The 26,598-nt window shown below is 33.1% G+C and overlaps 1 protein-coding gene and 1 long non-coding RNA gene across 2 annotated transcripts in view; both read left to right on the top strand.

The window, feature by feature from the left end:
- The window catches only part of LOC134686080 (uncharacterized), a 379,196-nt gene that overhangs the window by 49,078 nt on the left and 303,520 nt on the right, over positions 1 to 26,598 (top strand). The gene's annotated exons all lie outside the window — the stretch shown is intronic.
- LOC134686079 (uncharacterized) lies at positions 8,875 to 26,373 on the top strand. The gene is made up of 3 exons (XR_010101531.1): positions 8,875 to 8,950; positions 22,231 to 22,291; positions 25,536 to 26,373. It is a non-coding gene; the product is annotated as an uncharacterized LOC134686079 (long non-coding RNA).

Below are 26,598 nucleotides of genomic sequence, written 5' to 3'. Positions count from 1 at the left end.
GTATGCTGCAGTTGTCGTTCAACCTTGGGAAAATATACTCTCAAAGACAACATCCTGTATTCCTGCAAGGAAATGCTTTATTCTGGTCTACATTTTTAGCCTCTTACAGTGGTGTCTTAAGGAAAATTAAATGATAGGATGACGTTTAAATTCAAGTTAAAGTTAATAATGAATTGTCAGTCTCTTTTCCAAAATGAATAACACCTCATTAGACATTCCTGAACATTTCAATGTACTACTTCCAATTGAGTCAGAAAATGTGGAGTGTATGGTAGTTGTACATGTAGGGCATTGTGGAAATTGTACCTTTGCTGTTTAATTGCGGTTATTGTACACTATCATTGTTTGAAGAAGAATGCTGTGCTATAAAAACCCTTTGAGAAATGCATACATGACCTATTACAAAGCAAAAAATGCAGATTACTAAAAAAAACCTAGTTTTTCACTTTGCAGAATCTAGTACCTATTGATTTATTGTTACATTGCACACATCCTGACTATGCATGAAATATTTGGCAAGCAACAGTCAATCAAATCATCAATTTCTCTGATTTTTGATATGTATGCTACTGACTGCAGTATGGGTTTTGTTCATTGTTGAAGGCTATATGGTGACACATAGTTATTATTGTCTATGTCATTTGATCCCTTGTGGTAAGTTATTTCATTGGTATTTATACCATGTCTTCATAGTTTTAGCTCTTCTCATCACTTGTCGTCCGTGGTTGTATGCTTAATTTAACATAGGACCATCTTTGAAATACATATGAATGACTTTTAGAGAACCACTGAATGGAATGAAACCGAACATAGCATGAATGTTCTGTATGAGGTGCTGACCAAGTGTTGTTACTTTGTAGCCGATCCATCATTCAAGAATGCCGCCAGTGGGGGACTTAGTTTAACATAGGACCCTAATATGGGAAATGCATACAAATGACCTATTTTAGAGAACCACTAAATGGAATGAAACCAGACATAAATTAATGTTCCTTGTTCCTGATTACGTTTTTGTACTTTGTAGCCAATCCATCATCCAAGATGGCCGCCAGCTAGGGACTTGGTTTAACATAGGACCCTATGGGAAATGCATACAAATGACTTCTTTTAGAGAACCACTAAATGTAATGAAACCAAACATAGCATGAATGTTCCTTATGAGGTGCTGAACAAGTGTTGTTACGTTGCCGATTCATCATCCAAAATGACCACCAGCGGGGGACTTAGTTTAACATAGGACCCTATGGAAAATGCATACAAACAACTTCTTTTAGAGAACCACTGAATGTAAAGTAACCAAACATAGACCGAATGTTGCTTATGATGTGCTGATCAAGTGTTATTACTTTGTAGGAGATCCATCATCTAAGATGGCCGCCAGCAGGGGACTTAGTTTAACATAGAACCCTTCGGGAAATGCATACAAATGACTTCTTTTAGAGAACCACTGAATGGAATAAAACCAAACATAACATTAATGTTCCTTATGAGGTTCTGATTACATTTTTGTACTTTGTAGCCAATCCATCATCTAAAATGGCTGCCAGCGGGGGACTTGGTTTAACATAGGACCATATGGGAAATGCATACACAAGTCTTCTTCTAGAGAACCACTGAATTGAATGAAGCCAAACATAGCATTAATGTTCCCTTTCTTAGGAAATGCTGGCCAAGTGTTGTTACTTTGTACCCAAGTTTTATCTTTTTTATACGATTTCAAAAACAGAAGTAGAGTCAGGTGAGCTCTAGTTATATTTGTTGTTAGAAATCTAGATACCCTTTAAAATCTGTTTTCATTATTATGTTAGGTAGGAAGGTAAAATTTGTTGTATTGTGTAGAACTATAACATTTTTTTTATAGATAGGCAGAAATATTTTGATTAGGGGCTAGCTGGAGGCTGCCTCTGAGTGTAGGATTTTCTTGCTGTGTTACAGGTTGCCTTCAGACTGCATTTTGCTCTTTGGTTCGGTTGTTGTCTCTTTGACACATGTCCCATTTCCATTCTCAATTTCATGAAAGGATTCTGCATTTTCCATTTTCTGTTTAAAAAAGATATTAGATATAATATAAACTAGTCAAACTTTTATAGGCAAAGGGGTAAACTTGTTTATCCGGTCAAGATCTATCTGCCCTTAAATTTTCAGATGAATCGGACAATTTTTTGTTGGGTTGCTGCCCCTAAATTTGTAATTTTAAGGAAATTTTGCTGTTTTTGGTTATTATCTTGAATACTATTACAGATAGAGATAACCTGTAAACAGCAATAATGTTCAGAATAGTAAGATTTACAAATAAGTCAATATGACTGAAATGGTCAATTGACCCCTAAGGAGTTATTGTCCTTTATAATCAATTTTTAACAATTTTCATAAAATTTGTTACTAACATTTTCCACTATAACAACTGGGCCAAGTTAATTATAGACAGAAATAATTGTAAGCAGCAATATCGTGTAGTAAGTAAGATGTACAAACACATCACCAACACCAAAACACAATTTTGTCATGAATCCATCTGCTTCTTTTGTTTAATATTTACATATACCAAGATGAGCGACACAGGCTCTAGTTACATGTGTAGTTATGTTAGTGGACATGAGTTATGACAGGATTTATCAACTATAAAAACATATTTTCTTATTTTCCTAAATTGTTCGCTTCCAAGATGTGCATTTTTCACATTATAAATAACTTTTCGGAGCCTCTTTGTCTTGATATGCAACTCACCATGCAAAAAGCATGAAAAGCTTGTGTATAGAAGCTTTACTTATATAATGTTAAAAATCAATAATCTAAACTATAAAGTGATGATCATTTTCATTGGTGTCCTTTAACCCTTACCATGCAGGGCCGTAATATTACGGTCATACCCAGACCATGGCCGTACCCAGAACCAGACCGTTATCAAGTTGGTCCCAACAGCGCCATACATTTGGAGGTCTGACATGATTTAATTCGAAGTGTATGCATGTTTCCTCAGTATCACACTACTAAGTGTCATGTTTCTCAGTTTAAATGTTTATTTTTACTAAGTGTCATGTTTCTCAGTTTAAATGTTCATTTTGAGCTCAAATACGAACTTCAAAAATTGAAATTGGACAAAATTGGGTTTTTTTTAGGAGTGGGCTGAAACACTAAGTTTTGAGACCTGAAACTTTGAAAAATAGTGTTAACCCGAGGGCATATAACTACTGATCATGTTTATTATCAAATTCGCCAAGAAAATGACTACTTTCCGGTGCAAATCCAGTTTAAGTACAAAATCGGATTTTTTTTAAATTTTGGTGCAAATGATCTTCTTAAGATTGATGTACCCAGATCAGTATCCCTCAAGCCTAACTTGACAACTATTGTGAGGTGTATTTAGAGGTCATCTGCCAGGTCTTTGTTGACCTTAGCTTTTTAAATACTTCATGGTTCACGTACTTGTATTAGTTTCTCTTTTACTGATTAACAGGAGGCAACCAACTTTTGGTGTCGTTTCAATAATCAGTCTAAGGTTTAGTTCTTGGACCAATTTCTTAGCATTAAATATCTAGAAATGTTTGCCACTGGACAATAAGTTAGAAAAAATCATGACCTTTCTTAATACATTGATAAGATATAAAAAAGATGTGGCATAAATGCCACTGAGACAACACTAGGCCAAAAACAGAAACGTGTAAAACCATTCAGTCAAACTGGAAAACAAACGGTGTAATATAAGTTTTGAACTGGTGGTCTTCCACGGTTTTGATGTCTCCTGTTAGCCAGCTCTGCTCAATGATAACATGTTAATCAGTTACCCTTATAGCAATTAGGCAGGCAAGACAAATTCAACCTTAACATGGTGTGTTCTCTATGAAAGATTAGAACTTGTGACATACGACTGAAAGATGTATTGGAGGTCCATGATTTCTGTATACTTAAATTTGTTAGGCCATTTTTTTTTTTATTCTTTATACGTTTTGTCTGTTATTCTCTTTACACTATATATAAGCACCTCGTTATTCTCTCTTCTTTATTTTGGGATTAATTTTTCTCTATTCTTTCTATTTTTTGCTCATTAATCGCAATTCTATAAACCCCCACCCATACCCTCATATAAAGTCTATGGCAAGTTTAAAACAAGATGATCCTAATTATATAGTACATTTGTAAATTTGTCTTCAAAAGCAAGAATCAAACTCGCAACAGACTGTTATCGTAAAGTAATAGTACACATGGATACAGGGATCCCGTGGGTTGGACCCCCTTTTTCACGATCAAGGCAGTTGAATGGGGACATAAAGTTAATATGCCAAAATAGTTGTAAACGCCCCTGAAAGCAGTCCGCGATTTAAGATGATGTGCTCTTTTGCTGTTTCAATGCTAAGCTAGAGACATAAAGTATACGTATCATAAGTCTCCTGCTCAATATATGAGAATTTTATAAATCTGCTTCTGCCTTTCCCCTTGTACTCCTATATTTGAAAATTCGGTTCTCAATATATAGTCTTATGTGTATGCAGCGCCCCTATAACACATAAATGTATTAAAAAAAGATATTGGATAAAACAAGTATTAGTTTTGGATTGTACAAGTTGTTTATATACATTTTTGCAAACTTTTAAGGCTAGCACGTTATGGACCGACAAGTCAAGTAATCTATGTTTAAAACTTTATAACGAAAGCTCTGTAATCATGTCTGTGTTTTTTCAAAAAAAATTTTTATTGGGAGCAATGAGGGACTACCCCTCAGACAAGAAGTCATTGTGTTGTTGTAGAAAGGAAAGGAGAAACACTTCGCATTTTTATCTTAAAAGGAGTACTTGAATTCGATGTATTTGCAACGACTTTTTTTCAAAAAGGGGTCCACTTATTTTTTATAATAAGGATATTGCTCTTTTTATTTAGTTACAGAAAACCATCAACATTTTGAAGATTACATTCTGGCGCATGCCTGATTAAGGTTGCTTTTTAAAATTAATTTCAATTTTTCTTTATTTTTAAGCTTTTAATTTTAATTTTTACATTTTTATTTTTTTATTTTTTTAAAAATTAAGATAAAAACAATGCTATGTGTTTCTTTATGCTACGTTGGCTAGAGGTATAGCGGGAGGGTTGAGATCTCACAAAGACATGTCTAACCCCGCCGCATTTTGCGCCTGTCCCAAGTCAGGAGCCTCTGGCCTTTTTCCCAAATCAATATGGATACTTCTTAATGTTTTATTTTACTGAATATGCATGAAATATTTCCCTCTAGAAGTAACGCACTCAACAACAACACGATATATCGTTGACAGCATCCATATTTATATATGAAGAAAACAACTGAACATCAGAAACATAGAAGTGCAACAAAAACAAACTCTAACATACATAACTAATTCTTTTAGTTTATTAATACTAGTCAAGTTCTTTTTTTTAGCTCCAAAATGCATGTGCATAGTGACCACAGCGTTTTGACACAAATTAGCTCCGCGCCTGCTTCTGGTGCAAACATTTTAGGGCATATATGTTGTAGCCGGACACACGAACACTGTGATATAATAAAAGTATCAATACTCAAATAGTTAAGTATTAGGCTAAATTCAATACAGTTGATCGGTGTTTGTTTTTTTTTACATCGAGATGACCGTGAGGTCATTCCGATGTATTGTTATTGCCTAAATTTCAATTATGCAAATTATGTTTTGGGTTTTCAACCGATCCATAAAAATTATAGATCCGCGGTCATTGTCTGGTGCAAAATAACATTACGTATCGCTTGTTTCAAATTCATTTTTTCAATGAATACTCCCTATAAATATTTAAAACACAAATTGATATGAAAATGTGTTGTCGTTAGATGTATATACAAAATTAAATCACTCATACTATCTAAATAAACTCATCATAAATACCAGGACTAAATTTAGTATATACGCCAGACGCGCGTTTCGTCTACAACAGACTCATCAGTGATGCTCGAATTCAAAAAAAATAAAAAGGCTAAATAAATTACGAAGTTGAAGAGCATTGAGGACCAAAAATTACCAAAAGCACACGTACCGAAAAAAAGTGTTAAAGCTTGTGGAAGAATATCTCGATCAAGAACGTTTTGCGATACTCCCGACAAGGACCGGTTTAACTCTGAACATTATTGTTTTTGCTGGATTTTTTTTATAGAAGAGTGTCCATCAAGCACTTGCACTGCACTATGACTAGAATAGTAGAATAGAGTGACATACAGATGAAAATTATATATACATGCAACCGTAATATTAATGTAATATATTATAACAACCAAATGTATACTCTGGGAATATTATTATATTAGTATAAGTTAACTGTTCCAGGTGTATTGATTTGTATCACTAAAATACAATAGTTATTACGGTGCGGTAGAATTTCCTGTCATTTATTAATCATCCACGTACGCACTTGTACTAGAACAAATATATCTCTGTACATCGACCTCAGTTTCAGGTATGGAGATGTGATTTATTTTTGTGACATGTGCTTTTAACCATCCACAAGAACTTGTGGTCATCCGATGTTCAGTACTTCAGTACTTTGATTGTTTTTAAAAAAATGTCACAAATGAAAATTTTATAAGTTGATTGATATTTTCCTCTTATATTACAAGTTTAGAAACAAAAGTTAGAAAGAGATTCAATGTGACTGTAACTTCAGAGGAATGCATCCTTAAATTTACATTTCTGCCCTCGGGTACACTTTTTTGTTAAAAATGGGCAATAATTTCATTAAAAGGGAAAGTCGAATGCACCTTTTTATGTTCGGGCGTGTTTGAGATTTGTCTTGAAAACGTATAAAGCAAAAATCTCTTGCTCCAGATTCGATTAGTTTTATATATTTAGGCTACAGGTTGATTTAATATCTTTACAAATGTACAGTACTAAAAAATGAAATATGTTGGTCAAGTTAAATACCTTTCCGATGAGTCATAACGAGTTACAGAAGGTGTGTTCGAATAACAAATTTGTACTGACAGACTTTTAAAGTGGATCTTAAAAAATGCATGACTTAAAAAACTTAATTGTTTATATGAGTTTTCATGGGTTCAGGTTTTCAACCTCTGAAAATGTTTAGTCTGCCATTCATTCCACGAAATATTTTATTGGATTTTTTTTTATGTTTTTGAACTTTCAAAAATTACATCTGAGAACCGATTGGATAAAAAAAAATGAAGTTGACTAAAGTCAGAGGGGTAAATTAATTAATGCTCAATAATTAGTAGATATAAGTAATGTCTTTTAAAATACAACGTTACTTGCATGCAAGGATTGTTATAGCCGCTTTGTGGATAAAGTCGGTTTCCAAGAGCAAAATTTGTAGCGTCTTGTCCCTCTAATGGCTTCCATTTTTACGACTGCACTGGCCGTAATTTGGAGATCATTTTGACGAAGTCGAAACAAGAAAAAATCAAGTGGCAAATATTTGATGCATGTTTAGGACGAATATAATAAAGATCAATTGAAAGGAAAACAAAGAATAAAGGAAATAGGAAAAAAATAAAAGATATTAAAATGTAGACACGATGATCTGACCCCCTCTCCGAGAAAACCTACTAACACTCGCATATACTTGAAAAAATGTTTCATGGTACCCCCTCCCAAGACATCGGGGTTCAGGATCCGCCCCTGACGTTTTAACTTAGGAATATTGATGACCTGGACATGAATTCCCAGACATAATTACTGACATATGGGACTCAAATTAACAGTATGCTAGTAAATTCTTTCACCATAGACATTTAATACTAGTGAAAAATCCGCCGTCCAGACTGACACATTTATTAGGACTCACTTATCTCTAACATTTGAACAATAAGTATTCGTTCCTTTTGTGACAACCCTGTGATGAAATATAAAGCTCAAACAAACGTTATTATTTTTTTAACTTTATGGAACTTCTTTCTGGCGATATTTTTGGTGTTGATGCAGAAAACATATATACTCTTTGCTTTATAAAAAGTTCAACTATTCTTTTTTATCAGACATTGCAGTATGCTAGCTAATACTAATCTAGGGAGCAATCATTTGATTTGTATTGGATAGGGGGCTATAGGCTGGATAATGTTGTCCTAGTCTCAGTTTAGCCTGACTTTTTTTTACATAAATAACATCCTGCTTTTTTGTTTGAGTCCCCGCTGCCTTTTTTTCAAGAAAAATGCATCCACTTTTGTGGTCAGTGGGCAGTGGCGGATCCAGAAATTTTCATAAGTGGGGGCCCACTGACTGACCTAAGAGGGGGCCCGCTCCAGTCACGCTTAAGTGATTCCCTATATAAGCAACCAATTTTTTTCCCAAAAAGGGAGGGAGTGGGGCGGGCCCCCCTGGGCCCCCTAAATCTGCCTCTGGTGGCCCCCTTATGACAATTTCCTGACCCGCCACTAAACAAGCCTGGTCCTTCATTATGATTTTTTTTACCCGTTTTTTAAACTCATTCGCTCATTATAACTATAATTAATTGATAGCTGTATTCCGGTGAACATTGCTCTTTTTTTTGTTATCAGTATAATTTTACCTTATTCTTTATTCTGCTTCTGCTTCTGCCTGATTATTTTTTGGTGAAATTGCAGTTATTCATGTTCTTTTAATTTCTGTAATCGGTATATTTCATCAAATTATTTAATTTTACAAATTTTACCAATTCTTTAATTAATTTTCCATTTTCTTTGCGTTCAATTTATATTTTAGCGGAATCCTTTTTTAAGAATCCATTATTCTCTTTTTTCTGTAGTGCTTGCCTATTTTTCTCTATCTTTATTTTTTTTGCCAATTAAAATGATTAATTATCTCTATTCGGTAAACCCCCTAGCCATTTCCTTCACGCTTCGCTTCATCGAACCACGTGCATTGTGGGCTACTACTGGCGGGAATTTTCTATTGATCTAATTTTTCAACTCTTGAAGGATCCATTTTGGTATAAAAATGGTGCTCTGAGCGGCTGTTAACACATTTGATTTGAAAGTTTCGTCGAAAAGGTAGGTTGTATTCTTTCTTTAAATTTATGAATAATATATGGCCTAGTATATTTTGTTACGCAGTATAAATAGTCAAGTTTAAAAAGTTACACAGTATCGCAATGTTAATTTGAGTTTCATAGAAAACTTTTTGTAATTCACTTTATAAAAAACAGTTTAACATATTTTATAATTAAGATAAGAAGAGAAGATTTCATCTTTTAATATACATTAAATGCTATTGTATTAAGTTTCTGGTTCAACCAAAGAATTGGGCTGAACTCTTCGGATTTTCGATTCGAGTTCACCGGTATGCATGTGCAAATCGATTTGAAATATTATGCCATAGAAAATTAAATTGTTTTATCTAATATTGTTAATTAGAATCTTATCCTGTAACTCAGAAATTTCTCAGTTTTAAAAACCCAACACCGGATAAAGGTATTTTTTTGGGGAGGGGTACAACTTAATGTCCCCATTCAAATGCATTGATTGTCCAAACAGAAGGGGGGGTTCCAACTCCTGAACCCTCCCTCTGGATCTGTTACTGACCATGACCATCATCCTGGATGGCCTTTTTGAGACAATGTCTTGTATTTATTGACTTGTTTTCATTCTAAATATTCAACATGTATGAACTATTTGCCACTATACGTTAAGCAGCCACCAACAGTCAATAAATCATTAATTTTTGTCTTGCTTGACAGAGTCAAAAAGTGAGACATGGGTATGCTTTTTCTGGGGTCATTGCAGGCATCAACAATGTATTAGTTTGTGATTTGGTTAAGTTTATGGTGACCCACTAGTGGTAGGTCAAAGCTATTTGGTATGCAGTTGTATTAGTATTGGCACATTTTATTGCCATGGAGATTAATTGGCCCCGCCCCCTCAGTTATTGTCTATTTTGATATATACTATATGCCATAGGTCAATTATATTTGGTGTATGAAATTATTTGATGTTTATTTCACCATGAACTCTTTTTAATGGTTCATAAATCTCAGTGTTAAGTTTTTGTGTTTTGGCCTGTTTTTCATGGTTAAGTTTGTCTTCTTAGATACTTTAAGCAATAAGTCACCTATGTTTAATGCATCCATTTATTGTTCAGTGTACATGTCTGTCTGGCAAGGTTCAAGTGACCTTGACCTCATTTTCATGGTTCATTGGTCTATGTTTAGTTTACTTAGAAACTATAACAGTCCGAAATGCGGTTTAAATAGAACAAAAGAATTCGACCTTTTGAGTTTAGAAGGTGAAAAAGTGAAATGAACTTTGTATACGGTTGTCAAGATGTCACAAAAGTTACTTTCCGTAAAGTCATTATAAATATTTGCATTCACGCTGATTAATTTTCATATTGTACATGTTGTACAATTGTTAACAATGCAACTTGAAAAAAATCGACCATAAGTCAAGTTGTTACGTTATTTAGGGGGTCTCCTTATAAACTGCTACTTTTTTTGCCCGACATAGAAAAAATCTGGGAAAAATTACAAAAATTGAAAAATAGATTGTCAATCGTTTAAGCCCATTCCCAAAGTGGCACACCTGAATTATTTGACATTTGTACGCAATTTCAAAGTTGGATGTTATATGACGGGGTTTTGTTAATTAATTTACGCATTGAACACTACCCGTCCTACGTATGTAACATCACATGACTTTTTAGTGGTTAAAACTTTTTTTTTTTAATAATACTTGCATGTTTGACAAGTTTTCTTCTAAACAATTACAATTACACTGACCGTTATAATTACTGTATTATTTAAAAAGGTTTTGTTACATCTTAGTTATACAGTACCATTGTGAAGTTGAGTTTTTGGGGTCACAAGCATAGATTTATATCTATATCGTTGTATTCCTTTTGTTTATGTTAACCAACTGTACTTTTTAAATTATTTTTTTATAAATCATGTATTGATCTTGTAATTTAGTTTGTTGACTTATTATTTCTTTGGTGTCATAGTTTGGCTATGTTTGTGTTCGAACATACAGTATAATAAGTCGGTAGTTGATTTTTTTTTTATTTCTTGTGACTCTTTGCGTGTTATTTGTTGATTGCCGTTGGTTTTTGTGTCAATGAGGTAACATAGTGTGATTTTGTTTTTCTTTTGATGTGTTTGCATCTTAAATAAGGATTGCACTTAGTTATTTCATTGATTTCTTTTGTGTTATACTTTCGATACATTTTTATTCAATTTCTATCTTATAGCATCTTACAATTGTCCTTCGACATAATACGATATTTTTTTTGTTCGCCAATATTATTCATACAATTGATACGATTACAGGGAGATAACTCTGTAAAATCAGCTAAATGTCCGCTGCTATATAACCAGTGTATTTTTTCTGATAAAACAGTTGGTTCAAATTTTTGAAATTTTTATATTTTTGTCAAAGGGTCAAAGTAAATACTTTGTCAAAATTTTATGAAAATTAAATGAGCCAAATTAATTTTAGTTAAAGTGTTGGGTACCACCTTAAGGTAATTAATAAAATTTGTAATGAAAAATAAATGATTATTTTTTTTTTTAAATCTGAAAAAACCTGCTTAATAAGTGTCATACCACCAATTACTCCCTCAAATTTAGGACGTATGTGAAAGTAGGCCTACTTGGACAAAAAATAGTGCATTTGATGTCACTGTTCACCTAAACTAACCAACAAATTTGCAGAAATGAAACTTTTGTTAAGAGAAATATATTAAGACCATTTTGAGCCAAATTTTACCTGTGTAGGAGTTTGCATTTAAAATTGAGGATTAATGCACTCCACTGTATACTAATTTAAGATTTCAAGAAAACCAGGGGTTATTTTTAGTGGTACCTCCTTTCAGGAGCTCTCATCTTTCTTGTGTGATTTTGAATGTATGTTGAAAATTGGCATGCAGAAAGGTGACACCTGTACAATTCAGTATATATATACCTAGTTTCTATGAAGTTAAACTTGGGGACGACATCAAAGGATGTAAGATAAAAAACTTAATTCAAATATTTTGGGGCTGGGGGGTTTGAACTGCTGCAAAATTTGGTTATCCGACATAATTTTTATATATATCCATATGGGTCAATCAATTTTTCCCAAATTAAGTTGAGAGGGGGTAGGGGGGTCAGTGAAAAAACTATGTGAATTAAGTTTTTTATCCTTCATTGAACTTTTGATGTTGTCCCTTAGGGATAAAATATTTTGAAAGCTGTGAAAATTGCAAAATTTGGTTGAACAGATTGGGACTTTTAATTGGTGGTGTGACACCTTTAAGAGGGTGGTAAAGGGGGGTACTGAACACGGAAACACGTGAAATAAAAATCGCAAAAACGTAGCACAAAAAATAAAAAACGGGGAAAAAAGCAGCACGAGAAAAAAAATCGTAAATATTAAGAAAAAAAAAGTACCAGCAGTTATTACTCAGCCATTTTTGGAGATCATGTAGACATTGTTAATGGACATAAAGACCTTGTGGTCACCTTTTAGCGTATGCTACTTGCATCTGATTTGAAAAAAATTATTATTGTGATGGACTTTATTACATGTATAGCATACATATACAGTAGAAAGGAGTTAGTTCCAATTTTTAATCAAATGCGGAACAATGCAAGAACGAGGAATTAAGAGCACCGACAAGAAACACGGAAAATAAATAAGGGGAAATACGAAGCACGCACATCGAACCAAACACCAGAAAACGAAAAACAAAACACGAAAACACATGAAATAAAAAAGCCGGAAACGTTGCACGAAAACAACCCTTTACCACCCTCTTATAGCGAAATGTGGTTAAACATAAAATTCAGAAAACAATTGATTTTTTGGGTCTTAACTGATCATTTGAAATAATAGTAGCCACATTTCAATCTTTTTGGTTGCAAAATGTCACATATATTGCAAATTTAGAGCCTAAAACATGTCTTTGTGTTATTTTTAGCTTTTCTCACCCTGACAATATGCTGATATATAAAAAAATATCCTAAATTATTATTAATGCACAGAAAGTTGTTTCTGTGGTGTTAAACATTAAAACATAGGTTGTTTACTACCCCCAAACAAATGCAGATTTAATGAAATTATTTTATTTTTACCCTTTATATCATTGCATCATATGTACTTGGCAGATAGCTAATAGTCTAATGTAAACACTGCAGAAACTCACAAAAATGCCATTAATATTCCAAATGAATTTTTTATATCTTAACTATTTTTTAGTTACATGACCATGATTGCACTTTTGATCAATTTAAAGTACTTCACTGACTGTGTGACCAGATGAAAAAAAAGGAGGGTCAATATTCCTTGATACTTCAATACCTTGGATTTTGTACTAAATTCATTGTAAAAATTGTTGAAAGTCTTTAAAGGAGTAGGACAAACAAGAAAAAGTCAGCAAAAACTGATTTTGATATTGAAAGTTTATGTTCCTGTAGCCCAAAATGAAATTTTCAAGTATTTTCTATCAGTCATACAATTTAGTCAGTTTAAATTGAGCTGTGAAATTTTTAATATAAGTTACATAATGCTCAGAAAGGCTGTTTTTAACTATAATGCTTCATACTATGTATATAGATTTCCATGTTACGAAGTTTCTGACAGTTACATGTCTAATGTCTTTGACCTCGTTTTCATGATTCAGTTAAGACTTCTTGTAATGTTAAATTCTAGCACTCTCTTATTATAAGTAATACTAGGATAACTATATTTGGTATGTGCGTTCCTTGCAAAGTCCTCTTGCCATCAGACAGTTTTCACTTGATCTTGACCTCATTATATGGATCATTGAATAAGGTTAAGTTTTGGAGGTCAAGTCCATATCTCAGATACTACAAACAATAGGTCTAGTAATTAAAAAAAAAAGTATATTCGGTGTATGGGAGGACTAAGGTGTACATGTCCAACTGGTGGGTGTCATCTGACCTTGACCTCATTTTCATCATTCAGTGGTCAAAGTAAAGTTTTTGCGATTTGGTCTGTTTTTCTTATACTGAATGCAACAGGTCTACTATATTTGGTGTATGCAATGATTGTAAGGTGTAAATGTCTAGCTGGCAAGTGTCATCTGATTTTGACCTCATTTTCGTCGTTCAGTGGTCAAAGTTAAGTTTTTGGGTTTTGGTCTTTTTATGCCCTATTCATCATGTTTATTGGCATTATGTTTTCTGGTCTGTGAATGTGTCCAACTATTCCTACATGTGTCTGTTCATTCCACTTCAGGTTAAAGGTTTTGGTCCATGAAGTTTGAAGTTGAAGTCCAATCAACCTGAAACTTGGTGCACAAGTTCCCTATGATATGATCTTTTTAATTTAAATGCCAAATTAGAGATTTTATCCCATTTCCACAGTCCACTGAACATAAAAAATTATAGAGTGATGGGGCATGTACTATGGACACATTCTTGTTTAATACTATGCAATAGGTCAACAATATTTGGTGTATAGAAATACATGTACTTTACAATCTATCTACATATATATATATATATATATATATGTCGGTCGCGCAGGTTTTATTTGATCTTGACCTCATTTTCATGGTTCATTGCTCAGTGTCAAGTTTTTGTTTTGGTTTGTTTTTCTTATTTATAAGCAATATGTCAACTATATTTGTTGAATGGAAGAATTGTTAGCTGTACATGTCTGTCAGGAAATATTAATATTGAGTTTTCTTGGTCAATGTTAAGCATGGACAATTTAGCAGTGCAAGGGAGGTAATCCAATCCATTTAAAGAATACTGTGATAACATTGTACCTCCCTTACACTGCATGTAAATAATGTATTAAGAAACGATGATTGTCTTAAGATGATTAGCTGTTAATTTATTTTAGAAGCAACTATCAATTATTATTAATTTTAACCATGACTGTATGTCATTTTATGTTTTAATATTTTTGAGGTATTTAAATAAGTAGTTATGGTTGCAAATTAACTCCATTAGAAATTTGAATTGAGATTATTTTTGGAAGAAAGAAATGAGGGAGTTGTGGGGAGGGGGAGGGGTAAATAAGAATTTGTGACTATATTTAATAACAATCCAAATTCAGACCTGTTTCAAGTGCAAATAATGTGTCCATTTTGGCCACAACTTTTCAGTGTTGGACATCTGCAGTTTATTCAGGTGTGCTCAGCTAAGCAATATATTTGTTTTAACATGACCTCATTGTCTTGGGCCATGTTAATGTTGACCTAAACAGTGTTATCAGGGCCGTAGCCAGGAATTTCCAAAGGGGGGTTCGTTTGACTCTCAAACTCGACTTTAACAGTCACAATTCGAACAGAACATCGACTTTTAACAGTGCTTAATAGTTTTCAAGGGGGAGTTCGTAATCCACACGTAAACTATTGTGATAGTGCAATCCACATGTAAACTGAACTGTGAAATTTACGTTCTCATTGATAAAAACTCAAGGTTTACATGTAGTTTAATCATGTTATATTTACATGTAGTTTAATCATGTTATATTTACATGTAGTTAAATTATGTTATTTTTACATGCAGTTGATTTTCAATGTAGGCCTTGTCTGAGTTAACAGTACAAAAAACTAGCCATATATATCTAAAGAAGAAATGTTTTTGAGTAAAAATTAATATCCAAAAAATGTGTAATAAAGTTCTGTACAGAATCAATTAGCTAAACTTGATATGTTGCTTCAATGTTATAAAGAAAACTTTTTGTAGCTTTATTTACCCCTTATCAAGACTGAAAGCATCATTATTCCTGAATCTACTGGATGTACATAGAAATATTTGCCACTGGTCTTTACTCAATCAATGATTGACTCATGAATGTATAAATGCATTTCTCAATAAAGTGTGTGGTAAATATAGTAGATATTTCATATCCAGTAAATTATTATTGCACTTAGAAATTAAAAAAAACCAACAATATTAATTTGCAATGTACGAACTCTTATTTTAAAAACAAAGTTTAAGTGGCTCAGAATTATATTTGTATGGTATCTGTTAGTTTTATTTGGTCATTGCTCTCGGTTCAAACTAGTGACCATTTTATTAAAAACTAATGAAATTGAGAAAAACACAAATAATATTATTTCTCGTCTCTCTCTTATTTCTCTCATATTTTAGCTCACTGCTGCCCGAAGGGTCTCATGCCATCACTGGGTGTCAGTGGACATCTGTCGTGGTAAACTATTTAAAAAATCTTCTCTGAAACCTCTGGGCCAAATACCTTCAAACTTTTACTTAATGTTCCTTAGGGTATCTAGTATATAAATTGTATCTGAAATATTGATCCATCCACAAACATGGCCACCAAGGCTAAAAATAAAACATAGGGGTCAAATGCAGTTTTTGGCTTAAATCTCAAAAACTAAACTTTTTAGAGCAATCTGACATGGGTAAAATTGTTCAATTGGTCAAATTCTATCGGACCTGAAATTTTCAGACGAATTGAACAACTCATTTTTGGGTTGTGCCAGTGAATTGTTAATTATAAGGAAATTTTGCATTTTTTTTTATAATCTTGAATAGTACTATAGATATAACCTGTAAACAGCAATAATGTTCAGCAAAGTAAGATCTACAAAAAAGAAAATATGACCAAAATTGTCAATTGAACCCAAAGAGGAGTTATTACCCTTCAGACAATTTTTCACAATCTGTTCATCAATTTTGCTAACATTTAAAAATCTATGAAAAACAGGTTCAAGGAATTCAGGCTCTTGAGAGCCTCTTGTTTTTATAGATTAGACTGTTGCATTGGTTTTCCCTTTTGAAAGATTTTTGGGGCTCTTTTTAGCTTATTGTTAGGTGTGAGCTGGGGCATTTTGTATTTAATGGTTTATTTTTTTACAAATTGTGACTTGGATTGAGAGATGTCTCATTTTAAAGTTTCGGGCCAATTATATACTTATGTTTAACTGTATAAATCACTCTGACATTATACCACAAGGTTCCATATAGTGAAGGGAAGGCTTAGTGTCCGATTGGGGTTAATTTCAAGGCTTCCAAAACGGTCATATATTCCGGTCATTTGTATAATGTCCGTTAAAAATCCAGCTGGGCAAAGCATGAAACGGTCATATACTTTTTAGTTTTCAAAACTTTTTCGGTCATTTTAATATATTTCACTATCTTTTTGTCCCAAAGTTTTGCTTTAAAAGCCCCACATTTCCGGTCATAAAAGTGACATGATGATTAATTACTATCAAAACAACCCCTAGTTCAATACTTTAATTTTAATCAAGGCTAATTAGATGTTGGACAGCTGAAAACTACCTGCTCAGGTGACAGGTAAACTATAATTTTCAGTACCGGACATTGTATTTAAATTAATCCGTCTATTCACAATTATTTTCATACATTTCAGCAGTTTGTATCTAATTGATTTAGTCCAAAATATTAAGTTATAATAAATACATTTATATAAAACATGATTTGATTAAACATTTAAAAAGGGGTTTAATGAAAAATCGTCAGAACTACGTTGCATGAACAAGTACATGTGTGCGCATGTGCACAGGTCGGAAATTTAGGGAAATTCAAATATGCATCCTACATTTCTTCAAAAATGCTAAAATTATCATTGATACCTGTATCTAACGTACGTAATGATTTTACGTATCCAATTTGGTCCATGTTTTACTATTGACCAATCAACATCCGATTTGGGAAAATGTGACTTTAAATACTAAAAGTTTTTGACAATGTCATTTTGCACAAACAAAGAGCCTAAGGCAGATTATGAGCACGCTGATGTGTACACTTTGAATGATGCACTGCCAATTTTAACAGTTTACTTCATAACATCGAATTCATATCAAAGTAAAGTTGAATATCGTTTTTTTTTTTAATCTAGACTAATGTCAATCATTGGAATGGCCATCTGATTACCATAATTGCCTTTTGTGACGTAGTCTTAGATACTAAAATCGAGATCATAAATAAAATGTCTGGCTGGCTCAAAAAAATTTTGGAAGCCTTGGTTAATATCCCTGAACATTAAGGAATAAGGGGCCAAAAATCATCAGCAATAATGTTCAGGAAAGTAAGATATGAATTATTTCTGTTGTATTTAGTAACTCTGCAGGACCAGTGTAATAAATTTTACAAAATGTTGACTTTGAAAGATCAAAATAAACAAAGATTTCAACATTGACATCTATTTTTATTATGCCCCACCTATGAAAGTAGAGGGGCATTATGTTTTCTGGTCTGTCTGTCTGTTCGTTCGTTTGTCTGTCTGTCTGTTCGTCTATCCGTCCGTTCGTTCGTTCATCTGTCCAGTTTAAGGTTTAAGTTTTTGGTCAAGGCAGTTTTTGATGAAGTTGAAGTCCAATCAACCTTAAACTTAGTATATATATGTTCCAAATGATATGATCTTTCTAATTTTAATGTCAAATTAGAGTTCTGACCCCAATTTCACAGTCCACTGAACATAGAAATGATAGTGCCAGTTTCAGGTCAAAGTTTTTGGTTGGTAGTTTTTGATGATAGTGCGAATGGGGCATCCATGTACAGGGGACACATTCTTGTTTTTATACGCCCATCAAAATTTACGGTATACACATGTCCGTCCATCTGTCTGTCCGGCGTAAACATGTCGCATCGTAACTTGAGAACGACTTATCAAAATTTCATGAAACTTAATATAGTTGTTTCTTATGGTGGTCAAATGATCTGTATACTTTTTGGTGAAAATTAGAATTAAACTTTTTGATTTACAGCACTTTGTAACTAAAACAGGGGTGTGTTTTTTTCACATGTCGCACTGTATCTCAAAAGTAATTCTTGATTATGGCTTAAAACTTTAAACACTTCTTAGTTATATTAATCTTAATATCTGGATACTTTTTGGTGATGAATCAAAATTTTGTAAAAAAGGGGGAGGTTTTTTTTACATGTCGCGCCATATCTCAAAATTGATTTATGATAATTGCTACAAACTTTACACATGTCTTCGTTATATTAATCTTAAGATCTGTATACTTTTTGATGATGAATCAAAATTTCATTTTTGAGTGATTGAGTATCTTGTAAAAAAGGGGAGGTTTTTTTTACATGTCGCGCCGTATCTCAAAAATAATTTATGATTATTGCTTAAAACTTTACACACTTCTTTGTTATATTAATCTAAAGATCTGTATACTTTTTGGTTTTGATTCAAAATTTTATTTTAGTGATATTTAGTTTTTTGTAAAATTTTGATTTTAGTGATATTTAGTTTTTTGTAAAAAAAAACCCAGGGTGGGTGGTTTCCCGCCGTGTCTCAAAAACTATATATGGTTATTGCTTAAAACTTTCTCAGAAACTATTTATGATTATTGCATATAACTTCCACATAAGACGTCGGGCGTATCATGCGCTCATGGCGCAGCTGGTTATTAATTTAAAGAACACTGTAAATTCAGAAATTATTGCGTGAATTTATTATTGCGATTTTGTCATTTTACATTTGAATGGGATTTTAATTTTTACGATTTTGAAAAGTCATGCTTAATTCAGTTAAAATATTACAAAATGCGAGTTTTAATTATTGCATTTACAACTCAGTCTCATTATTCGCATTAATAAAAACCTCACAATAATTTCTGAATTTACAGTATATAGAGGCATATATGAATGAAATGAGATGAAATAAATTGACTGCATTTCCCAATGACAATCACAAACTTGTTTTACGAACTCTTAAAAACGATCAAACACAGGGGTTTGTTACAATAAGAAAAACGCATAACAAATCACTTACAAACAAACAGTGCATCGCAACAAAGTTAGTGAGAATTGTCAAAAATTACACGCTTACCACAGCGTTATATATCCAAAAACTCTGGGGAGAACACTGCAGTTGTATTACCTAGGCACATCTCATTTCCTTGGAGATTATTTGGCCTTGCCCTTCTGTTGAGGTTGCACTTGCATTTGTTAAGTTTAGCTGGATCATATCTAAATTTATCGCTTAAGTAAACAAAATCATGGTTAAAACTAGGAGTAAGCTTACTTTCTATTTGGACTTCTCTTCAACTGAATTTTAATGTGCGTATTGTTATGCGTTTACTTTTCTACATTGGCTAGAGGTAAAGGAGGAGGGTTGAGATCTCATAATAGATATAGGAAGATGTGGTGTGAGTGCCAATGAGACAACTCTCCATCCAAATAACAATTTAAAAAGTAAACCATTATAGGTTAAAGTACGGCCTTCAACACAGAGCCTTGGCTCACACCAGCAACAAGCTATAAAGGGCCCCAAAATTACTAGTGTAAAACCATTCAAACGGGAAAACCAACGGTCTAATCTATATAAACATAAACATGTTTAACCCAGCTGCAATTGTGCGCCTGTCCCAAGTCGCGAACCTCTGGCCTTTGTTAGTCTTGAATTATTTTAATTATACCCCCGCTTTAAAAAAGGGGGGTATACTGTTTTACCTCTGTCTGTCTGTCCGTCCGTCAGTCAGTCCGTCCCATGAATATTTTTCGTCACATTTTTCACAGGAACTACAATACAAGGATTTCTGAAATTTGGTTTCAGGGTTTATCTAAGTCAGCTATACCGTGTGATGCATTTTCACTTTTCAGATTGATCACTTGACAACTTCCTGTTAACCGAACACTTGTATGATTTTACACATGATAGCCAAGTTGAAAATTTTCATCACATTTTTCTCAGGAACTACAATACAAGGATTTCTGAAATTTGGTTTCAGGATTTATATAAGTCAGCTATACCGTGTGATGCGTTTTCAGATTCATCACTCAACAACTTCCTGTTTACCGAACAATATTTTATACCGAACTAATATTTTTACACTATTAATATTATCCACTTGCGGCAGGGGTATCATCAGTGAGCAGTAGCTCGCAGTTTCACTTGTTTTAGTTTCTTGTGTATAATTTGGAGTTTAGTCATACCTGCCAACTTTTGAAAATGCTCATGGGGGTTGTAGCGCGCGACAACAATTTCAAAGTTTAAAATTCTTTGCGACGACTATTTTGCGCATGCTGTTTTGTAGTCTAAAAAAAGTGTCATATTTGCATGATTTGTAAGATGAGCTTACATCCCATTTTTTAAGTTAATTTGCATGATTCTAGTTATTATATCAGCAGAAAATATGAACATGTAGCTGTAAGACCAGGAATTATTTTCATGTGTAAGGATACAAAATAGTTGTTGACTTTTCCAATTTAAAATTATACTCAAAGAAGGACCTTTATCAGGTTTGGAACAACACATAGGGATCCCCCCTCAATGTTAGGACATTAAAAACCACTTTTAAAGTACATGTACAAATGAGTACACATTCATATGCATATTATTTGAAGAAACTTTTCCCAAAGAACTATACATCTTATGACCTATCTGTATTATATGGTCAACACTGTCACATGTCCAAGAATTTTGATATGTTCTTGGCCTTATTTCTTCTTTATTGTTCAAAATAATAGGACTCTTCATTTAGAAAAGCTGTTCTAAATATAATGTCAGAATTTCCCATTTTAAAGTAAATAAATCTACATTTTTCTATTTTATTTTTTACAAGAGTGACCCCTTGACTAAGGGTAGTCCCTCATTTAAGGGATTCCTCATGTTGATGTGGCTGTGGGGTGTCCATGTGAAAAATAATGAATAGTACATTATACTTTAAATGTTTGAATACATAAATGAAATTATGTTACACCAAGTGTGTATGTAATGTCAATAAATTAGTGAATAAACTACTATTTATTATATTCATGGTAGTACTGCATCATTGAAGTTTGTCAATCAGCCATGCTTTTATTCTTATTCTGTGTAAGAACCTCCTTGCAGTTGAAAAATCATTTGCCATGTTCACGTTTTTACATCAACAAACAGTGGAATACAACACAAGTTCAATATCTAGCATGTTAAAACAATCTTGAGAGAAAACGTTTTTGATTGGCTGATTAATTTGATCATGAGAAACACACAATTTGATTGGCTGAACACAATTTTCCTCCATTAGACACAGTTCAAAATCGGGAACAACAATATTTTTCGTGTAGATTTTCACCAAATCGTGTTTTAGAGGGTTTTTCAGGAACACGATCGTGCAATCGTGACTAAGGGTCAAAATCGTGTAGTACACGCCTAAATCGATAAAGTTGGCAGGTATGTTTAGTATGGCGTTCATTATCACTGAACTATATTATATATTTGTTTAGGGGCTAGCTGAAGGACGCCTCCAGGTGAGGGAACTTCTCGCTATATTGAAGACCTGTTGGTGACCTTCTGCTGTTGTTTTTTTATGGTTTGGTTGTTTCTTTGACACATTCCCTGTTTCCATTCTCAATTTTTTTTCCAACATTTATATTTGCAAATTTGATATTTTACAGAAATCTAATAACTGTAGCAGAAAATTTGAACAACCTAAGGTTTAGAGAAAGCAATGTAAAGGTAATGTATTACAAAAAAGTATGGTAATTAAGAATATTAGCTATTAACATACATGGTGATTAGTTTTTTGTTGCATCATTCGTATCACAAGATACTTAAGTGCCAGTCTGCCTAAGAATCGGGCAGTGGTGAAAACATGCCCAAAAACAACCACCTAATTTGACAATGATTTCAGTGCATAATATGTAGTTATGCACAAAAATAACATTCATTTCCGTTTTCCTTTCTGGTACTAGACCTTTTCAACATCTCTCGACACCTACAGTTGAGAACGACTACGACAGGTTAAAGGTGAGGGGTCGTCTCAAAAATAAAAATTGAAATCATTATTGATTTAATTGCTTTCATTGACAGTGATAAACTTTCCTGCAGAGTCCAAATAACATGGATTTTTTTTTAGATTTATCGTAAAGAAAATAATAAACTTTAAGTCACATTTCATCTTTTTAGGCGTTGAACTTTTAGCTAACCTGGTGGAATTTGGAAAATGAAAAAAACAAAGCATGTTTGATTGTAGTTGATATTTAATTAAACAATGTTTTATATCTGTTGATAAGGGCGGCACATGTTTCCGCAATGTCTGTTAGTTTTGGCCTTGTGTGCCTCCATAATGTACTGAATACTTTGTATATTTTCAATTCACCAAATGATTTAGTGTTCCTCTTGAATTCTGTATCCACCAATCATGCGATTAAGGTTTTTGCTCTTTCTTTCAAATGTTCTGGCTTACGATTTATATGAGGTGTTGAAATGGTGTAACTTAAGGATGTCGATTTGGATAAACTTTGTCTCTAAGGAGAACACAGTCCTCCGGGAAATGCAGCTGATTATTTCTCCATATTTTGATTCAAAACCTCTCTTTAGTATGGTCATATAGATGAGGTACAAAAAAATCTTAAGTACGAAAAAACTCGAAAAAAGTACAAAACTTTGTTCCAGAAATTGGATATAGAGAAATAAATTTTGACCCGATGAAAACAAAACAAAATATAGCAATGCCATTGCATAAATAAAATTAACGAAATTTGATCATTTTCTTGTAAGAAACCCAAAGGTCATTTTCAGGAACGGGGAAAGGACACTATGACAAAGGGACAAGGTGTGATGTTTTCGGGACACCAAAACCCTGCTTAGCACTGTCCATATTGAAATATCAATGTCAATAAGCTCTATAGTATTAACTAACAACTTGAAATATAAATTCCATACACAGGTACATGTAATACACTGCTTAAGATGTTGTAACATTAAAACGAGAAGTCAATTATATTTTGTTTTCTAAAATATTTATCATGAAAAATATCAACTCGAACAAAATATCTTTAAGCGGAAAAGTCCGCCGTTGATAAAAAAAAATTAGATGTGATAATTTTCTTAGACCTTCAAAATCAATTATTGATTATCCCTTCAGATTTTGAATAAGTACAGTACTGTACATCAACTAAGGTAACGATCGATTAAAAATATTCCAATTTCGTCATGTTCACAAGTGTGATACGGACGTACAGACAGTCCAGTAATTCTTTTTCATAAAAGCTTTTACACTAACAAATTAATCTTTATCTACATGCGGCAAACATTTGGTAAAGGACTCACAAAATCATAAAATGAAGAGAAAGCGGATCAGGATGCAGGATGGTTGCTGTATTTGTTTTAATCAATTCAACATGAAATGTCGTGTAAATACATACGAAATAAGAATATTATATAACAGAGAAATATATTTATTTGTTTATTGGTTCATATATATTCTGAAGCTGTACAGTCAAGACAATATATAACCGCCAATCCAATATGTTACGTATTGATTATCATGATGGTTTTTGTCTTTGAGACGACCCATCTATTTTACCTGTAAACTGTAGATGTCATTAGTCGGTGTCGAGAGATGTTGAAAAGGTCTACTAGAAGATACAATTTGGTTGATATGCACTAGGAATTAACGAATAAGGGGAGATAACTCTGAAATTTGCTATCCAAGTTATTTGAGATTACCAGACACACACAAACGAAAGATTAATAATTTTTAACTCAAGATGATGTTAAGTATTGGATAGCATCATTAGCTCGGGTTATTTCTGATCATGTTTTGATTTTTACCTAAATTGCCTGATTTTTACAAAGACTGGTACTTAAATATATATTAGTATTAACTGAAGAAAAAGCCTTCAGTATTTCAAGTTCTTAATCACCATGAACTGAAAAAAGTTATTGAAAAGTAACTGGTATTTGTTTTCATGAAGTATGCTAAGGGAGATAACTCCAATCACATTGAGAGGTCCATTTTAAAGCATTAAAACTAGTTAAAATTATTTTTAATTATACCCCCGCTTTAAAAAAGGGAGGGTATACTGTTTTACCTCTGTCTGTCCGTCCGTCAGTCCGTCCATCAGTCCGTCAGTCAGTCCGTCCCATGAAACTTTCGTCACATTTTTCTCAGGAACTAAAATACAAGGATTTCTGAAATTTGGTTTCAGGGTTTATCCAAGTCAGCTATACCGTGTGATGCGTTTTCAGATTGATCACTTGACCACTTCCTGTTTACCGAACACTTGTATGATTTTACACATGATAGCCAAGTTGAAAATTTTCGTCACATTTTTCTCAGGAACTACAATACAAGGATTTCTGAAATTTGGTTTCAGGGTTTATCTAAGTCAGCTATACCGTGTGATGTGTTTTCAGATTGATCACATGACAACTTCCTGTTTACCGAACACTTGTATGATTTTACACATGATAGCCAAGTTGAAAATTTTCGTCACATTTTTCTCGGGAACTACAATACAAGGATTTCTGAAATTTGGTTTCAGGGTTTATCTAAGTCAGCTATACCGTGTGATGTGTTTTCAGATTGATCACTTGACAACTTCCTGTTTACCGAACACTTGTATGATTTTACACATGATAGCCAAGTTGAAAATTTTCGTCACATTTTTCTCAGGAACTACAATACAAGGATTTCTGAAATTTGGTTTCAGGATTTATATAAGTCAGCTATACCGTGTGATGCGTTTTCAGATTTATCACTCGACAACTTCCTGTTTACCGAACACTTGCATATTTTTACACTATTAATATTATCCACTTGCGGCGGGGGTATCATTAGTGAGCAGTAGCTCGCAGTTTCACTTGTTATATATATTTCGGTAATTACGATATGTATTTAAATGAGCTAATGTATGTGTATGCCTTCTCTTAATCTTGTTTCTTGGTATATAATTTTGATCAACATTTTTTTCAGCATTTCTTTAAAATGATAACACAACTTAAAGAAATCAAAAACTTTTCCAATATAACATTAGCCATAGCCATGCTTACATCAATTACAGATAACTTTTCATTTTTCCAAAAACTGGTTATGATGTTGGATGCCATTTCTTTTAACAATAAGTTGTAACTGCATGAATCCCAATTATAAGCACACTAAACTTCTAAGTGTATTCTAAGTCATACACCATATATATAACAAATTTGTGAAGAAAATTGATTAAAAATAATTTAACTCATCTGTACTCTGTAGGTCCTATGTATTGCACTAGGACTGAAGACAAACACTGCACTTGGACTGAAGACAAACACTGCACTTGGACTGAAGACAAACACTGCACTTGGACTGAAGACAAACACTGCACTTGGACTGAAGACAAACACTGCACTAGGACTGAAGACAAACACTGCACTAGGACTGAAGACAAACACTGCACTAGGACTGAAGACAAACACTGCACTAGGACTGAAGACAAACACTGCACTTGGACTGAAGACAAACACTACACGTAGACTAAAGACTTTAGACATAATATCCAAGTTAAATGGGACTAGGGACCACTGGAACTAGCTCCCTCAAAAACAGATTCATTATTGACCTCTATATTGATGTGTTATGATGAAATCATGCTTTTGATAGTTGCATTGATAAATAATCGTGCATTAAAACATTGGATTGACTTTGACCCAAGACTTATTATAGTTTCTCCAGAGTATAAATGAGTTTGCCAATTTGAAGTGTTTAGAAGAAAAGTGTTTAGAATTTTAATATTTACCAATTTGTGAAATTTGATAGTATGGCTAATGGCTGGTGCACCAAAATAGATTTTCATAATTTGCTGTAAATTGTAACAGCAAATAGCTTCTGTTTAAAGCAGATATAAATTAAGAGCTTTTGTTAAATTTCTTTAATTTATGTTGCCCTCCTTGATGGAAGAAGACCCATTCATGGCAGATAGCAAGAGTCATAATGTATGTATTTCCTTAAAACTAAGTTCATGTTTGTAAACAAAATGAATCATTTTTTAATATGTTCC

The sequence above is a fragment of the Mytilus trossulus genome, chromosome 10, assembly GCF_036588685.1.
Source record: "Mytilus trossulus isolate FHL-02 chromosome 10, PNRI_Mtr1.1.1.hap1, whole genome shotgun sequence".
NCBI classification, from domain to species: Eukaryota; Metazoa; Mollusca; class Bivalvia; order Mytilida; family Mytilidae; genus Mytilus; species Mytilus trossulus.
Note: the sequence above shows the minus strand (reverse complement) of the source record. Positions and strands in the feature narration are given on the sequence as shown.